At 31.4% G+C, this 19066-nt stretch overlaps 1 protein-coding gene and 1 long non-coding RNA gene across 6 annotated transcripts in view; one reads left to right on the top strand and one right to left on the bottom strand.

The window, feature by feature from the left end:
- The window catches only part of LOC111419107 (uncharacterized), a 228790-nt gene extending 228555 nt beyond the window's left edge, over positions 1–235 (bottom strand). For both annotated transcript variants that reach the window (XR_011641573.1, XR_011641574.1), the window contains exon 1: positions 171–235. This is a non-coding gene — a long non-coding RNA (uncharacterized lncRNA). The remainder of the gene's footprint in view (positions 1–170) is intronic.
- A 1472-nt stretch (positions 236–1707) lies between these two features.
- LOC111419112 (homeotic protein antennapedia) overlaps positions 1708–19066 on the top strand; it is a 166756-nt gene continuing 149397 nt past the window's right edge. For 2 of the 4 annotated variants that reach the window (XM_023051873.2, XM_071199181.1), the window contains exon 1: positions 1708–2072. The gene's annotated coding sequence lies outside the window, so the exon portion shown is untranslated. Of the gene's footprint in view, positions 2073–17142; positions 17943–19066 lie in introns of those variants that run through there. The other 2 variants (XM_023051876.2, XM_071199180.1) reach the window with 1 other exon arrangement.

Below are 19066 nucleotides of genomic sequence, written 5' to 3'. Positions count from 1 at the left end.
ATGATATATTTATCATATACATACAAAGTACAGATAATATAGAGGTCCTCTAAAGGTTAAAAGAGTCACAATATACTATGTGGGTGATAATAGTGATGTAGGTATATGTTACAGTAAATTAAACAGAATACACTAAACTAAATGAATAGCATGAATAAAAGACAACTTACGTTATGTTAAAATCGTAAAACGAACATTAAAATTTAACGAACACTCAGTGACAACCAATTGTTGTAATTGACGTTAGGAACGTTCACCAAGTGGGTAAAGTAGAATACTACGTGAAACTAAATCGACAATTGAGCCGACTTAAAACTAAATTTAAGTTATCTAATGTAAATTATAAAACGATAAACAATAACGACGGGAAACGAGAAAATTGAGCTTGGAGGCGGCTCAATTTTGCACCATTTGCACTCTATGCCCCAAACGTCACCACAAAAACCAGTTTTGTTAAGTTGCCAGGTTATTGATTAATTTGTAATATGTTGATTTTGTAAGAGAATTCGTCCTGTAATAACCGTTTATCGTTTTATAATTTATATTACATAATGTGAATTTAGTTTTAAGTCGGATTAATTTTCGATTTAGTTTCACGTAGTATTCTACTTTACCCACTTGGTAAACATTCCTAACCTCCATTACAACAATTATACCGCCAGTACAACAATGTGGTTGTCGCGAGTGTTCGTTAAAGTTTATATCTGTTTTACGATTTTAACCTGACGTAAGTTGTCTTTTATTCATGCTGTTCGTTTAGTTTAGTGTATTCTGTTTAATTTGCTGCAACATATACCCATAAAAGATTCGTACGTTTGTTTCTACTAAGAAAGGGCATTGCCCTAAACCGGTTTAGACTCTTTTAATGCTTATCATTACATGGTGAAAATGGACACAACCACACACAATAAATAAATAAAAGTTAGTTCATGTTTAGAAAACATTAACCCCACAAATTAACACCAATTAGCTCATTGCGATTTGTCTTTACCGTTAAAATTAATTACCAGCGAATCAATCACCGCGCTTAACACCCTATTATTCATCTTAATTGCTACTAATTAGTCTATAAAAAAAGTAGTAAGGGGAAAATTATTCATAAAAAGCAATAATTAATAATCTCAAATCAAAACGAAACTAAAACATATAATTAAAATCATAAAAATGAATTAATTATTGGTTCAATGAGTAATCGATTGATTTATGCGTCTAATTTAGATATCAAAACAATCGGAGAATAAATGAATACAAAATAAAAACAAAAATAAGAACAAATCAAAACAAAAAAAAAACAATCGAAACAATTCCAAGTGCAGCCACAACGCGATATAGTCGTAAACCGTTCGGATTCCGTTGTTCGTATCAAGTTGGCGCCTAAAATTAGGATTGGGTGTCGGCCGTGGTCACGTGGGCATCGGTGACGTAACGTGGTCGTTCGCCGAGCGAGAAGCTCGCCTCGTAAATTGCCAGGGTCAGGAGAGAGACGCACATAAAGCATTTAGCGGGGAGCGTCAACCATTATCTGTGTACCCCTCTCTCGCCCTCGCTACCCGTCTCTTTTCAGCTGAAAGATCGTTTTCAGTTAGAAGGAAAGAGACGGGGTATATCGCTCGCGCCGCCCATAAAGTTGTGCGCGACAGGCCGGGGTTCCCCCCGCAAACGGGCGGAGCCTCGACACACTTCGGCCGTAAAGCATACGGGAACACTTTAACTCACGTTTAGGTATCGGACAAGACCACGCCGATTGTGTGTGATTGTCGTCCGCCGTTTTGTTGCAACAATAACGTATTTTCAACTACGTCAAACGTCAGCATTGAAATAGACAAAGTTAAACGAAAACAATCTAAACAAATCGATTCAAATAAAACGAACGTAAAAGCAGACATTTAAAGTACTTCATAAATTTCGAGAGAACTGTTTTATCGGTGGTAAAAAAGCAGAGACAGAGTTTTCTTTGGTGTCACATCTTCAGGGTTCAGAGTTCATCATGGCCAATCCGATGACAGCGACGGATCGTCGAGCTGCCTGGATCTAAGAAGGCGAATCCGTTCATTTTTAAACCCCGGATAAAGGTCAGTGTCGTACCGTTTCTGTCATTTTTTAATACACTGTATCCGACGTGTTGCGCGCCGACGCTCGATCCTTTCCCGAAATGTCATTCTAACTTATTATTTTCAAATGGGTGAGGAAAATGTCAAAGTTTTATGACCCCGATTTTATTACAGTTTTACTCAATATTTATAACATTTAGTTTTTATGACAAGTTTATATATTTAATCAATTGATATAGTCACTCAAAAACACCCTGTATATATAAATGCAAGCGTGATTTCTTATGAATTATTTTTTCCTTTATTTTCTGTTTTTGTTATGTTTTATGATTCAAAATATTTCTAATTATCTCTATTATTCTATTACTCAATATTGCCAACTTAACAAATTTGCCAATTTTACGGTTTCTTAGCTAAGAATGGGTTATAACTCAATAATTAAAGCGCAGGGAAGATAAACTTTATGATAAAAAAGTTTTTTATATAAACCAAAAACATTTCAAGTATACGATTTTATCCTGCTTATCATTATAACCAACCTAACGTAGCTAAAATCGAAATGTACTAAATTTAGAGCTTTTCATTTTAAAATAGGTTATGACCCAAGAAATACAAGTACAAGAAATGCTTGAAACTAATCCTAATAAGTCTTTGATAAAACATTTTACTCTAAAAGCTGTTATTACCAACTTAACCAATCGAAAATCTTAAATTTGACTCAAAATAGACTATAGCTCACAAATGAAGAGATATGGATGGAAGTAATTTGTATATAAAGCATATCTAATTAACCCAAAATACTTTGTGATTACAAATTTTTATTCTGACAGATACCAACCTAACAAGGTACCAACCTAACTAATCAGAAAGTTTAAGCCATAAAATCTTTCTACATAAAATAGATTATAAATCAAAAATTGAAAGAGATGGAAAAAAATGATTCGAACACAAAACATTCCTAATTAATCTAAAAACTTGTCAGAAAACATTTTAATTTAATTGATCATTGTTACCACCTTAACCCACCCAATAACTTTAAAGTATTAAATTTATCGTTTTTGAATTATAACGCATGAATTAATAATGATGGAGAAAAATTTTTTATTCAAAAATTGATCTTAATCATCCAAAAAAATATTTCTCATCAACAATTTTATTCCATCAATAATTGGTACCAACTTAATCAACTGGAAAGATTAAATGTTCAAATTTCTTATTTTTTCTCCATAAAATAGGATAGAAATCAAAAATTGAAAGAGATGGAAGGAAACGTTGCGGACAGAAAAGATACCTAATTAACCTAAAAACTTGCCAAAAAACATTTTAATTTCTAGAATCATTGTTGCCACCTTAACCCGCCTAATAACTTATAAGCACTAAATTAAACACTTTTTAGACATTAAAATGAGTCTAAGTAACGATGGAAAATAATTTTTGGTACAAAAATTGATCTTAACCCTTTAAAAAAATATGTCCCATTAAAAATTTTATTCCATCAATCATTGGTACCAACTTAATCAACTGGAAAGATAAAATTTTCAAATTTCTTATTTTTTCTCCATAAAATAGGATAGAAATAAAAAATTAAAAGAGATGGAAGGAAACATTTCGCACACAAAGCATTCCTAATTAACCTAAAAACTTGCCAAAAAACATTTTAATTTCTAGAATCATTGTTACCACCTTAACCCACCTAATAACTTTTAAGCACTAAATTAAACACTTTTTAGACATTAAAATGAGTATAAATAACGATGGAAAATAATTTCTGGTACAAAAATTGATCTTAACCCTTTAAAAAAATATTTCCCATCAATCACTGGTACCAACTTAATCAACTGGAAAGATAAAATTTTCAGATTTCTTATTTTTTCTCTATAAAATGAGATAGAAATAAAAAATTAAAAGAGATGGAAGGAAACGTTTCGGACAGAAAAGATACCTAATTAACCTAAAAACTTTCCAGAAAAGATTTTAATTTCTAAAATCATTGGTACCACCTTAACCCACCTAATAACTTTTAAGTACTAAATTTAACACTTTTTAGACATTAAAATGAGTCTAAATAACGATGGAAAATAATTTTTGGTACAAAAATTGATCTTAACCCTTTAAAAAAATATTTCCCATCAACAATTTTATTCCATCAATCATTGGTACCAACTTAATCAACTGGAAAGATAAAATTTTCAAATTTTTTATTTTTTCTACATAAAATAGGATAGAAATCAAAAATTAAAAGAGATGGAAAGAAACATTTCGCACACAAAGCATTCCTAATTAACCTAAAAACTTGCCAAAAAACATTTTAATTTCTAGAATCATTGTTACCACCTTAACCCACCTAATAACTTTTAAGCACTAAATTAAACACTTTTTAGACATTAAAATGAGTATAAATAACGATGGAAAATAATTTCTGGTACAAAAATTGATCTTAACCCTTTAAAAAAATATTTCCCATCAATCACTGGTACCAACTTAATCAACTGGAAAGATAAAATTTTCAAATTTCTTATTTTTTCTCTATAAAATGAGATAGAAATAAAAAATTAAAAGAGATGGAAGGAAACGTTTCGGACAGAAAAGATACCTAATTAACCTAAAAACTTTCCAGAAAAGATTTTAATTTCTAAAATCATTGGTACCACCTTAACCCACCTAATAACTTTTAAGTACTAAATTTAACACTTTTTATACATTAAAATGAGTTTAAATAACGATGGAAAATAATTTCTGGTACAAAAATTGATTTTAATCCTTTAAAAAAATGTGTCCCATTAACATTTTTATTCCATCAATCACTGGTACCAACTTAATCAACTGGAAAGATTAAAGTTTCAAATTTCTTATTTTTTCTACATAAAATAGGATGTAAATCAAAAATTAAAAGAGATGGAAGGAAACATTTCGCACACAAAGCATTCCTAATTAACCCAAAAACTTGCCAAAAAACATTTTAATTTCTAGAATCATTGTTACCACCTTAACCCGCCTAATAACTTTTAAGCACTGAATTAAACACTTTTTAGACATTAAAATGAGTATAAATAACGATGGAAAATAATTTCTGGTACAAAAATTGATCTTAACCCTTTAAAAAAATATTTCCCATCAACAATTTTATTCCATCAATCATTGGTACCAACTTAATCAACTGGAAAGATAAAATTTTCAAATTTCTTATTTTTTCTCCATAAAATGAGATAGAAATAAACAATTAAAAGAGATGGAAGGAAACGTTTCGGACAGAAAAGATACCTAATTAACCTAAAAACTTTCCAGAAAAGATTTTAATTTCTAAAATCATTGGTACCACCTTAACCCGCCTAATAACTTTTAAGTACTAAATTTAACACTTTTTATACATTAAAATGAGTTTAAATAACGATCGAAAATAATTTTTTATACAAAAATTGATCTTAATCACCCAAAAATGTAATTCCAATCAACAATTTTATTCCATAAATAACTGGTACCAACTTAGTCAACTAAAAACCCTAAATGATTAAATTTTTCGTTTAATCTTTATAAAATAGATTATAACTCAAAAAATTTATAACAACAAATCCTATCTGAGAGGAAAAAATTGTTTTGTTAAAATTTGCAACTTATTAATTGATTGAATTAATTAATATTTAAATGAAAATTAAAACCTGAACCATCTCGTAAAAAACGCATTTTTCATGACACATAAATCTTTAGATAAGACCGTTAAAAGAAATACGTTGATAAACAATTAGACAAAAAGTTAAGTGGTTATACTGATAACCAATAAAAAAGATAACTTAAAAAGAAAAAAGAACGTTATTGTTGTTTAAGTCGCTTAATTTGGGCGTTTTTATCACTGATGTAAAAAGGTTCCATGTAATCGTTTATAAAAAGAAAACAATTAAAACGTTGTTTTATAAGTAATGAATGTTATTTTAAAGAAAGATTAAATAAGGTTATGATTTATTATTGTTTATTTATTGTTTTTTGAAATGAAAATAATGTTTAGTGTTAAAATGATTAAGAACGATTATGTGTGGGTTCTAAAATTTATAATCCACGTTGTTTATTTATAAATAATCTCGAACGTGTATTTATTTAAATAACAATATACGAATGATTTATAATCGAGAAATGTCCAAGGATAACCATACAACATAGCGGACATTCTACATATGAATAGAATACCATATTTACAAACGGTAAATGTCAACTCTTTGGTACAAAATAAGACGATTTCTAAAACTTTTTACCACTCATTATTATTATTATCAAACCGACCCCGTAATTACAATGCAAGTCATAAATATCGTCGGCGTACAACGAAGGAGGGGTGTTAACTCCTCTTCGGAATGGCTTCATTTTCGATACCAAGTCTCGATACTGAGCACGGTTCGAAAATTAGCAGGATACTCTCAAGAGGCCTGTGGTTAAAGACCGCAACCGAGAAAAGATCGCGTTCGATGGGTCTTCTTTTTTGTTGCTTTGCAACAAAAGGTTCAAAAGAAACCAAAAATAAAGGAATAATGTTTTTTTTGCAAACGAGATTATTAAAAAGCCAAAAAAAGTATACAATAACAATCGCAAAATGTACCATGACGGTTTTAAAATAGGAAAAATGAATGTATTCGCGACAGTGGATAAATTCACGGATACCAAATTGGAACAGGAAACCCCGGGAAGTTGTAATTTATTAATTCAATTTAAACAATAATTCCAATATGATAATAACGTAGCAATTGGCAAACGCGTGCGGGCGGCAACGAACCCGGATCGCGCCGCCACCGAAAATATTTGTCACACGGAAAATGAATATTCAATTGCGTATTTTCGGTGCAATTTTCGACAATTTAATTGTCAACGGAAGGTCCGGGCCGTGAGTTACACCTTAAAAATAATTTTAACCTACCCCGAAACTACCGGAAAACATATCCAAATTATTACCGAAATCAATTATTATTACATGTAAACCGAAAATTAAAAATAAAGTTAAAAATGATATTTTCAATTTTTTACTTATAACAAAGTTATAATAATAAAGTTATTATAAAGTTATAATAAACGTAAAATTGGTAAAAACGAAGATTTTTTTATTATTAATCTTTAAGCTTAAAACAGCTCCGATCACAATTAAGATTAAAATGTAATTAATCGGTTCGCGTGAGGAATACGAAGTTATTAAAACGGTAAAATCGATGGGATTAGGTGAAATGCTTTCAAGATTATTGCAAAATAGAAAAAATTTACTTTTTTCTTCGGTTAAATATAAAACTGAATTGGACGTTCTAAAATCTTTATAAACTATTCATCTTCATCATCATGGCACAAAGATCCGAGATGGAAGAAGATGGGATATTGTTGCCAGAAGAGTATTTAATACTTGAGTACTGCTGGCAGAAGACTTGATTCTGCTATGGAATAGCAGAAGGAGGAATTTTTACTGGTTTCTTGCTTACAAAACACTAAGACTAGATATGGCTTAAAAAAAATTAGATACAGCTTGCTGAAGATTAAACACTTACTTCTTGCAAAAAAAACAATAATATATAATAAAAAATATTAGTTGCAATATAAAACTTAATGGATAACCGATAAATAAGGGTTGGAAAAAAATCTGGATACTACATATTGAGGTTCCAAATTATTACTTTAGAAATGTAATATTGGTCCCATTGCAGAGACCTCAAAAAGTTTCATTTCTCAATTCTTTGCCATATTGGAGAAAAATAAAATTTCTTTTGAAGGATTCGTTGATCCTTAATGATAATAGAAGATTGTGTTGTGTAGAAGAAATATTTGAAATTAATCCTAAAGACGTCTTTGATAAAAGATTTTATTCTAAAAGTTGTTATTAGCAACTTAACCAATCGAAAAGCTTAAATTATTAAATTTGACGCAAAATAGACTTGTGAGCTATATGGATGGATGAAATTTGCATACAAAACATACCTAATTAACCCAAAAGACTTTGTGATTAAAAATTTTTATTCTGGCAGATCATTGTTGCCACCTTAAGATATCCAATAACTTTAAAGTACTACATTTGTCGTTTTTGAATAATAAAATGAATTATTACGCAAGAAGTAATAACGATGGAAAAAATGTTTTATACAAAAATTGATGTTAATCGTCCAAAAAAATATTTCCCATTAAAAATTTTATTCCATCAATCAGTGGTACCAACTTAATCAACTGGAAAGATTAAATTTTCAAATTTTTTATTTTTTCTACTTAAAATAGGATAGAAATCAAAAATTGAAAGAGATGGAATGAAATATTTCGCACACAAAGCATTCCTAATTAACCTAAAAACTTGTCAGAAAGCATTTTAATTTCTAGAATCATTGTTACCAACTTAACTCGCCTAATAACTTTTAATTACTAAATTTAACACTTTTTAGACATTAAAATGAGTCTAAATAACGATGGAAAATAATTTCTGGTACAAAAATTGATCTTTATCCTTTAAAAAAATATTTCCCATTAACATTTTTATTCCATCAATCACTGGTACCAACTTAATCATCTGGAAAGATTAAATTTTTAATTTTCTTATTTCTTCTACATAAAATCGGATAGAAATTAAAAATTGAAAGAGATGGAATGAAACAATTCGCACACAAAGCATTCCTAATTAACCTAAAAACTTGCCAAAAAACATTTTAATTTCTAGAATCATTGTTACCACCTTAATCCGCCTAATAACTTTTAAGTAGTAAATTTAACACTTTTAGACATTAAAATGAGTCTAAATAACGATGGAAAGTAATTTTTGGTACAAAAATTGATCTTAATCATCCAAAAAAATATTTCCCATTAACAATTTTATTCCATCAATCAGTGGTACCAACTTAATCAACTGGAAAGATTAAATTTTCAAATTGCTTATTTTTTCTACATAAAATAGGATAGAAATCAAAAATTGAAAGAGATGGAATGAAACAATTCGCACACAAAGCATTCCTAATTAACCTAAAAACTTGCCAGAAAACATTTTAATTTTTAGAATCATTGTTACCACCCTAATAACTTTTAAGTACTAAATTTAACACTTTTTAGACATTAAAATGACTTTAAATAACGATGGAAAATAATTTTTGGTACAAAAATTGATCTTAACCATCCAAAAAAATATTTCCCATTAACAATTTTATTCCATCAATCATAGTACCAACTTAATCAACTGGAAAGATTAAATTTTTAATTTTCTTATTTCTTCTACAAAAATAGGATAAAAATCAAAAATTGAAAGAGATGGAATGAAACATTTCGCACACAAAGCATTCCTAATTAACCTAAAAACTTGCGAGGAAACATTTTAATCTCTAGAAACATTGTTACTACCTTAACCCACCTAATAACTTTTAAGTATTAAATTTAACACTTTTTATACATTAAAATGAGTCTAAATAACGATGGAAAATAATTTCTGGTACAAAATTTGATCTTAACCCTTTAAAAAAATATTTCCCATTAACAATTTTATTCCATCAATCACTGGTACCAACTTAATCATCTGGAAAGATAAAATTTTCAAATTTCTTATTTTTTCTACTTAAAATAGGATAGAAATCAAAAATTGAAAGAGATGGAATGAAACAATTCGCACACAAAGCATTCCTAATTAACCTAAAAACTTGACAGAAAACATTTTAATTTCTAGAATCATTGTTACCACCTTAACCCGCCTAATAACTTTTAAGTAGTAAATTTAATACTTTTTAGACATTAAAATGAGTCTAAATAACGATGGAAAATAATTTTTGATACAAAAATTGATCTTGGTCAGCCAAAAAAATATTTCCCATTAACAATTTTATTCCATCAATCAGTGGTACCAACTTAATCAACTGGAAAGATTAAATTTTTAATTTTCTTATTTTTTCTACTTAAAATAGGATAGAAATCAAAAATTGAAAGAGATGGAATGAAACATTTCGCACACAAAGCATTCCTAATTAACCTAATAACTTGCCAGAAAACATTTTAATTTCTAGAATCATTGTTACCACCTTAACACGCCTAATAACTTTTAAGTACTAAATTTAACACTCCTTAGACATTAAAATGAGTGTAAATAACGATGGAAAGTAATTTTTGGTACAAAAATTGATCTTAATCATCCAAAAAAATATTTCCCATTAACAATTTTATTCCATCAATCAGTGGTACCAACTTAATCAACTGGAAAGATTACATTTTCAAATTGCTTATTTTTTCTACATAAAATAGGATAGAAATCAAAAATTGAAAGAGATGGAATGAAACATTTCGCATACAAAGCTTTCCTAATTAACCTAAAAACTTACTAGAAAACATTTTAATTTTTAGAATCATTGTTACCACCCTAATAACTTTTAAGTACTAAATTTAACACTTTTTAGACATTAAAATGACTTTAATTAATGATGGAAAATAATTTTTGGTACAAAAATTGATCTTAATCATCCAAAAAAATATTTCCCATTAACAATTTTATTCCATCAATCAGTGGTACCAACTTAATCAACTGGAAGGATTCAAATTTCTTATTTTTTCTACATAAAATAGGATGGAAGTAAAAATTGAAAGAGATGAAACATTTCGCACACAAAGCATTCCTAATTAACCCAAAAACTAGCCAGAAAACATTGTTACCACCTTAACCCTCCTAATAACTTTTAAGTACCAAATTTAACACCTTTTAGACATTAAAACGAGTCTAAATAACGATGGAAAATAATTTTTGATACAAAAATTGATCTTAATCATCTACAAAAGCAACTCCAATCAAGAATTTTATTGTACCAATTCTCTAAATGCGAGCGTTTCTAGTTATAGTGTTAGTTCTAGTGCTCTAATTAGCTCTAATTTTTTAAAGAATCCAATGATTACAAATGATGTAATTGAAATCAAAATCATTTTATTAATTGAAATAAATGTAGTAACAGGAGCCATAGAAAAGAGATTTTTAACGATTATGTCAGCGGCGGCAGGTGAACTCTCCTCGGGAAGTTGAGTCGTAAAGAAATCACGGCAACATCAAGATGTCGTAAAGTTCCTCGGGTGAAGTAATAGCGTATTTACCCCTCGTAAAATCAACCGGGAAGTGTGTAATACACCGGGTGTCACATAAACTTCTTCGTTTCAAGAAGGAATCTTCTTCGCATCTTATTCTCTGAGAAATTTTAATGCAAAATTTTTTATTCTCGCGATAATTATTTGAAAGAGGATTGTCGCAGAAACTGGGCTCTTGGGGAGTGCTCAGAGAGAGGCAATTGGTCGGTAATAGACTGTTTACCAGCAACTCGGCGCGCTCGTAATTTGAACTCATTTGTGTAGAAACGGTCGCGTTATTATTATGGTTATGGTTATTGGCCACCTGTTCGAGACTCCACCGACGACCCGTTCTCTGGCACAAACGCTTCCGTTCCTGTTCCAACAACTACGTTTAAAAATTACGCTCAATCAATTGATTTCTACTAACAAAAAAAATCTGCTTTGGGGATGTTTTTTTTTTTTTGTGTATTTCTAGGAAATTCTTTCTCTTGGTAACTGTAAATACAGTAAAAGAACGGGTCCGATCGCGAGGACAAAAACTCTGTGGCCTTCGACTTATTTCGTCGTGGTCGACTAAAAAAATCACAGACAATCACGGACGCGCACACAAACGCACACGCGACGGGAAGGAGGAGGTCGAAGAGAGGCCGTAGACTCAAAAGAATGTAGCCTAAACATAGCGAAGAAGTCTCCTCGGGTCCGGTATTCAGGAGAAGCTTTTGTCTTTACTCTTTTATATAGAGAACGAAACGAAGTTTTTTTACGTTTTATTTTCGATTTAGTAAAAATTTCCGAAAAGATTCGGGTTAAATTTAAATTTTTAGCACCGCGTATAATGGAGTTTCCGTGTTCTTTATTCGTTTAATTATACACATATGTATTTAAATTAATTCAAATTTAGATTAGGAAATATATTTATGAAATAAGTGGTTTTTTGGAAATTTCTGCTTAATATTATTGCGACTCAATTACAATTCAATGTATTCAAGGTATTGTTTTGAGCACACCTTCATTGAAATGATTATCAATTCACTAAGTGGGAGTGTAACAAGATATTATCTGTCATCGACTCGTTTAAACTTAAAATTATACAATTGTAGATACTCGACGTCTCATTTATTATCTTGTAAAAGTGCCTTATTTTCTGCCAAAATTGCACCGATTTGGCAGTAAATATCCCATCAAGTTTTAACATAAATTTAGAAAAGTTCAAACTAATATGCGTTCCTAATAAATCTTAATAATCTCTTCCCCTTTCAGTTATTTATAAAGCGTTGAAGAAATAACTCTTTCTTCTTGACGATCAATATCTGCGTGTTAATTCTTTGGTCCAAAAAAAAGATAAAAGTGGCCTGGTTTAGAGATGTTATTAACGGGTGCAAAGGAAGATTTAAAAACCGCGATGTTCGCAAATATTCGACCAGCTCGACTATAAATCTCATTTTCGAACATCCGGGCTCTCGGAGAAGGACGGCGAGCCGCGGGATCAGCCCCCAAATGAACACTTCCACCGAAAAATACGAGCATCGCCGCCATCAAAGAACCAGATAAATCTCAGGTGCGAAATCCAAAAATTTACGAGCCGCTTTCAAGTTAAATTTAGTCGGCAGTCTGTCACCCTGTATTTACTTTCGTCTTTTCCTTACCCCCTCTCTTATCTCCGAAAACTTTTGCTCTCTTTTTAGTAGTAGGTAAAGCCCTCCACGAAGTTATTTTCGTAAATATTATTAATTGTTCGGAACGTTTGCCAGGACCGAAGTCGGCCAAACCGAGTTTGTTGCTTTTGGCGGTAAAATTAAAATGAAATTAGATTTTGTTCTATAAATAAGGAGAAAAGAATGCTTAAAATTACTTATGTGCGGTTATAAATCATACAAGAAGAGAGAGCGTTGCAAAGAATACCACTTTGAATTTCTTATCGAGATCTAAGCGCTCGCCTCGGGACTTCTTAACGGTCTAGAAATACTTTGGTAAGAAGCCTTCCTTCTACAGCGGTAGGTGTGAAAAATTATCCTTGCCAGGGATTTACATACAAGATTAACAACGTCCAATAGCTATGCAGAAGGTTAGACTATAATTATCTGAGTATAACCAATGAATAAACTAAGCTCTTTTAGGTTTAGAATGTTATGAAAAAATGAATTAAAACTGTCTATCAGTTTAAAATCGATTACAAAAAAAATTTGATTTATTTACTTTCTATTTAAAAATTTAGCCTTCATTGATCCTCTAAGTTAGCATATGTAATTTAAGTTCTTATACTAGTTTTAATTTTAATTATGAAGCAACTCCATCCAGAACATCAAATATTTTATTTTCACATGTCTGCTCATACAACATTTTTGCTAGCTCTGGAAAATGTTCTGCAAAATCATTGCGAGAAGGCAATGACTTAAGAAAAGTTAATTTTTTTCATGATTATCTGCCGAAATATAGTTGACATTCGTAGTAGGTGTATCCAGAGTGTCTTGTAAAGTGGTGAATTTCCCATTAATTTTGTCACCTTTGGGTTATCCTTTCTCGTATTATCGTGGCGTTTCGAGTCACATGGATAAATTATTAACACATTGTAGGTACAAAGTACTGTCTTGGGCAGAGAAAAAATGAACAAGTCTAAAAATCAAGTAAACTTTTTTCTATAAGATTTGGCTGCTTCAATTTGACTTTACATTAGGAAAAAATAGTCGTATTTTTTCTGTACAAGACAATACTAAAACTTCAGATTATAAGAGACCTTCAATCATATTTGTTACAACATAAGAAATAAAAAACGAATTTGTATATTGCAGAATCGACCAAGTCTGCAAGTATGTTATAGAATATAGTAGATTCATTAACTTACAAGTATATCGTTCCTTATTAATTTTCAAACCTACAAGAGTAACCTTTTTATGAAGGCCGCACTAGAATCTAATGGAGGCCGCAGGTTCCTCACCACTTGCACAGAATAACCAGAAATGACACTGGCAGTATCCCGCCATATTATAGCGAGTTGCCAAGGTATGCTGCTATTGGTAGTAAAGACACAGAATAACCAGAAGTGACAGTAGCAGTATCCCGCCAAATCTGACGCCATATTATAGCGAGTTACCAAGGTATGTTGCTATTGGTGGTAATGATTTGGCGGGATACCGCTAGTGTTACTTCTGGTTCACGTCTCTTAAGACGACTAAACCCAAATGATTCCAGTTCTACTATATAATCTAATATATTTACTTTTCTAATACGTATATTTAACCTTTCAACTACTTCAATAAAAATATACAACAATCTAGCGCTTAATAACAATTAAAACTAGAATTAACACTAGATCTAGAACTAGAATCATTTGGGTTTAACCACACGTCTCTAAAGACGGCTAAACCTGAATGATTCTAGTTCTAGATCTAGTGTTAGTTCTAATTTTACACTAGCACTGTTACTATGTAGAATTAACACTAGACCTAGAACTAGAATCATTTGGGTTTAGCCACACGTCTCTAAAGACGGCTAAAGTTCTACATAGTAACAGTACTAGTATAAAATTAGAACTAACACTAGATCTAGAACTAGAATCATTTGGGTTTTACACTTGCACTGTCACTAGAGCTAACATTAGATCTAGAACTAGAAACATTTGGGTTTAGCCGTACGTCTCTTAAGACAGCTAAACTCTAATGATTCTAGTTCTAGATCTGGCACTGCATAACAATTAAAACTACAACTAACACTAGACCTAGAACTAGAATCATTTGGGTTTAGCCACACGTCTCTAAAGACGGCTAAACTCAAATGATTCTAGTTCTAGGTCTAGTGTTAGTTCTACATAGTAACAGTGCTAGTATAAAATTAGAACTAACACTAGATCTAGAACTAGAATCATTCGGGTTTTACACTTGCACTCTCACTAGAGGTAACATTAGGTCTAGAACTAGAAAAATTTGGGTTTAGCCGTACGTCTCTTAAGGCGGCTAAACTCAAATGATTCTAGTTCTAGGTCTAGCACTGCATAACAATTAAAACTAGAAGTAACACTAGACCTAGCACCCAAAACTTTCTAGTTCTAGGTCTAGTGTTAGTTCTAGTTTTACACTAGCACTGTTACTATGCAGAATTAACACTATACCTAGATCTAGAATCATTTGGGTTTAGCCGCACGTCTCTAAAGACGGCTAAACCTGAATGTTTCTAGTTCTAACTATAGTGTTAGTTCTAGTTTTACACTAGTACTATTACTGAAAGTGACACTATACTTAGAACTGGAATTGCACGTCTCTATAGACGGATACGTTCATAAAAAGTTGGATAACCTTATACAGTATGTTTACTCAATAGACCTTGATTCTGTGCCTTTGGTAACTCGCGATAAGATGGCGGATTTTAAATCTCAAAACCACGTGCCACCAACATCAAACGAATCGACGTCAGTTCTGGTTAATCTCTCGTATAACCTAACCTCAACTATTCCTCTATAACCTCAAAAAGTTTTATTTCTCAGCTTCAAACACTTTAAAAAAAAATTTATGACACTCATTTTAGAAAAGAACGTTAAAATCAAATTCAACCCAAGTTATAATTGATTTGAAAAAATCGTTCATTCTGGAAACTTAAAATTTATTATAACCTAACCTCAATTATTCCTCTATAACCTCAAAAATTTTCATTTCTTAGTTTCAAACCGTTTTGTAGAAAAGTAATTTTCCTATACTCGTTTTCAAAAACGTTGAATTCGTACTGGTGACTTCAATTTTTTTTTTGTGAAGAAAAAAGAAGCTTAAGATTTGGTATAACTTAAAAATCAATGAATACATAAAAGTCTTTTAAGTTTAGAATGTTATAGACATATACAGGGTGTGTCAAATGTCTGGAATATAGCCAATAACTTCGCCATTTGTGGTTTTAATGAAAAATATTTCAAATAAAAGTTTCTTTATTAATCGTGGCGCATTTTTTTGCGATATTTGCTTGTTTATATTGTTTTTGTTTCGTTGCTATGGCAACCAACATTGTTATTTTAAATGGGATGCATATATGAAATCATATGGTTGTATAAGAAAAAACCAGACATTTGACACACCCTGTATATCAAATCTAGTTGGGTTGTATGAAGATATTGAATTTCACAAAATCTTCACGCATTGTTCCAAGTTAATTTTCTTATAGACAAATGTAAAATTTACGAATTAAGACAAAAATTGCCAAAACTTTAGAGTGAGTAGATCAAAATGACGACAGCAATGCTCAATATTGATATAGTACTGCAGATACAGCGGAAACAAAAAGATGGAGCTTATAAATGAAATTGTGAAACAAACTTCGGGAAGAAGCAAGGAAATTCGTACACTCTGAAACGTGCACATTTCATCAAACGTTTTCATATGAGTCATCTTATCCAAGTATTTGGCATCTTCTGCTTCTGATAGTTGACATTTGTTGATGGTCATAGGATGACAATTTGAGAGTGGTACTTGTCGTATCTGACGTTACAATAGATGCATGATCAGGCTGAGACTACCTTGAGGCACTCATGATAGCAAGGAGTATAAATTAGAATATTCGCAAGAAAGTGCCTCTCTGGTAGATATGATTTCAGTATCTAGTTGATAACGTTCATGAGGAAGGAGCCTTTTTAGTTTGACTAAAGACTCTGAGAGCATGCTTATTGGTGTATATTAGATGATCCCTTCTGGTTTTTTTCTGCTTCTTGAATCAAAATGATTTGAATACCTTTTCAGGGTTTGTAACATTTTTCAGAATGTTTTCAGTAGTTGTGAAGTTGTGGTGAGGCTAAATAGGATTAAATAGTATACAATTAAAGTTCAATTACATAATTATTTAATATTTAGTATGTGTTTAATAATTAAATAAATAATCTTAGTTCATCCTTAACCTTTATAACCAACAAAATGATTAAAAACTCTCCAACTTTTCAGCATTCAAATGCCGTTGTATTCGTATAATTCGCGTGCGTTCCTGGTATATATAGCTATATAAAATATATGTGTGTGTCGTTAGCGTGTGCCGATCAAAATGAAAACAGTTCGCGGTTTATATATGTGAGTCAGTCGGTGCAACCGCTCGGGTTCCTGCGGACGTTTTACTGTTTTACGGTGTTTGGCTGTCCGCGATACGTAAAAAAAATCTAAAGAAATTGTTTAAATAAAAAAAGTGTTTGGTTGAGTGTAAAAAAAAAGGTAAACTAAAGCGAAGTTAAGAAAAACGTTGGGGTTGGATTTTAATTTTTTTATTTATGTTGAATGTTTTTTTGAGGGGGATGATATCCAGGTGTTGTTTTCCGTTTCGCAAATAAAACGGTCGTAAATAACGAAACACCTCGGACGCGCGTTGCTATTAGAACCCCCTCTAACGATATTTTTCACTTAGATAAATTCCGGCGGCTACCTAAATCTCCCGCAATAAATTCGGCAGTTAGTAAAATCTCCAATAACGAATGTGCCCGGCCGAATAATAATCGAAGGTGGTCCGGTGGTCCCATGTGTTACTACGATCCGAGACCCCCTTTACACGATATTTACCGACGGCAAAACATTTTTTACCTTCCTTCTTTTATTTCTGCGTTTTTAAACAAGATTTTTTAAAAAATTATTCCAAATTAGTAACTATCAATGAAAATTTATTCCCTGATGATGGACGATTAAGTGAAAATCGGTAAAATTAAAAAAAAAACTTATTGATCAATAATATTTTTCGTTCCACATATTAACCAAAAACACAAATAAAGAGTCCAAAAAAGAGTAAAATAGTTTTACGTGTTTTCTTGGTGATTTATAAGCGACAACATGGCGTCGGGCCGCGATCCGAGTTACCTCTGGAAGTTGGGAGTCCATAAATTACATCGCGTAGGCTATGCCAGGGCCCTCGGTAAGTAATTGAAGTCAGGTTATTTGAATCAACATATTCATTGTTGTTCTACGCGCGGTCTCTCTCCGGAATTTATGAAACCAGTCGCCGATTGTTTAATGCCTTCGTCGTCGGGTATAAACAAACGCCTGCCTTGCTGAATTCGATTAATTATGATAGATCGCGTTCGCCGTGCTCCCTTTGAATTATTATTGGCCAGCCACTAAACATTTGTCTATAAATTCAACGACTTTACAGATGTTTTATGTTTTAACTACGAAAATTTATAATAATCCAAATTTTTTTAGTCGTCTTTGAAGATGGCTGCGATACCGAAACTAGTATTCATTAAATTTTTAAATCTCATTAATAGAAATATGTTTTTGGTGAATAGTTAAGTGTTGACGTCTGCCAGTGTGGTAACCATTTTAATACATATTATTCAACGGCACTGCGGGATAAGGTGGTGGCTCTTTTTGGACTCTCCCCCTCCGGTTGCTTTACAGCTGGAGTTCGTTTGTCACAAAGCCTGTATTTTACTCCCAGTAACCCACTATGAAATTTTTAAAGCACCAAAATTCGAACAAAGGTTTTTTGTGGCAAGTGTTGATTCATCACAATCATCAAAAATCAACTTTTTAATATATCCTTATGCAATAGCTTTTATACAGAAAGATCTACATTAGCACGATTACTCTCCAGATGCTGTCAAATAGATTGTTGTATTTTGTTGTATCGGAGTATCTTATACAGGCTGGTCAAAAATTTGAATTACTGTTTCTCCATATGCATGTTTTGATAAATTTCCCAATATGAGAGAAACTACAATAAATAGGTATAGGAATGTTTATAGATAAATTGTAGAGAATTAAATTACCTTCCATTTACAATTTTCGATTTTCTTGTGGTTAAATGTGGAGAAACAGTAATTCAATTTTTGACCACCCTGTATAAGATACTCTGCTACATCAAATGACAGTCTATTTGACAGCATCTCAACAGTAATCATGCCAATTTAAAGCTTTGTTGAATGAACGCTGGATGAGATATGGGGTTGGGTTGGGATTCGAAAACGAAAAATGCTAGGTACCAATAACTTTTATCAAAGTCAACATATATTTTTACATACAATTAAAAGGTGTAAT

This window comes from Onthophagus taurus, chromosome 10 (genome assembly GCF_036711975.1).
Source record: "Onthophagus taurus isolate NC chromosome 10, IU_Otau_3.0, whole genome shotgun sequence".
Classification (NCBI taxonomy): domain Eukaryota; kingdom Metazoa; phylum Arthropoda; class Insecta; order Coleoptera; family Scarabaeidae; genus Onthophagus; species Onthophagus taurus.
This window is presented reverse-complemented; position numbering and strand designations above follow the sequence as displayed.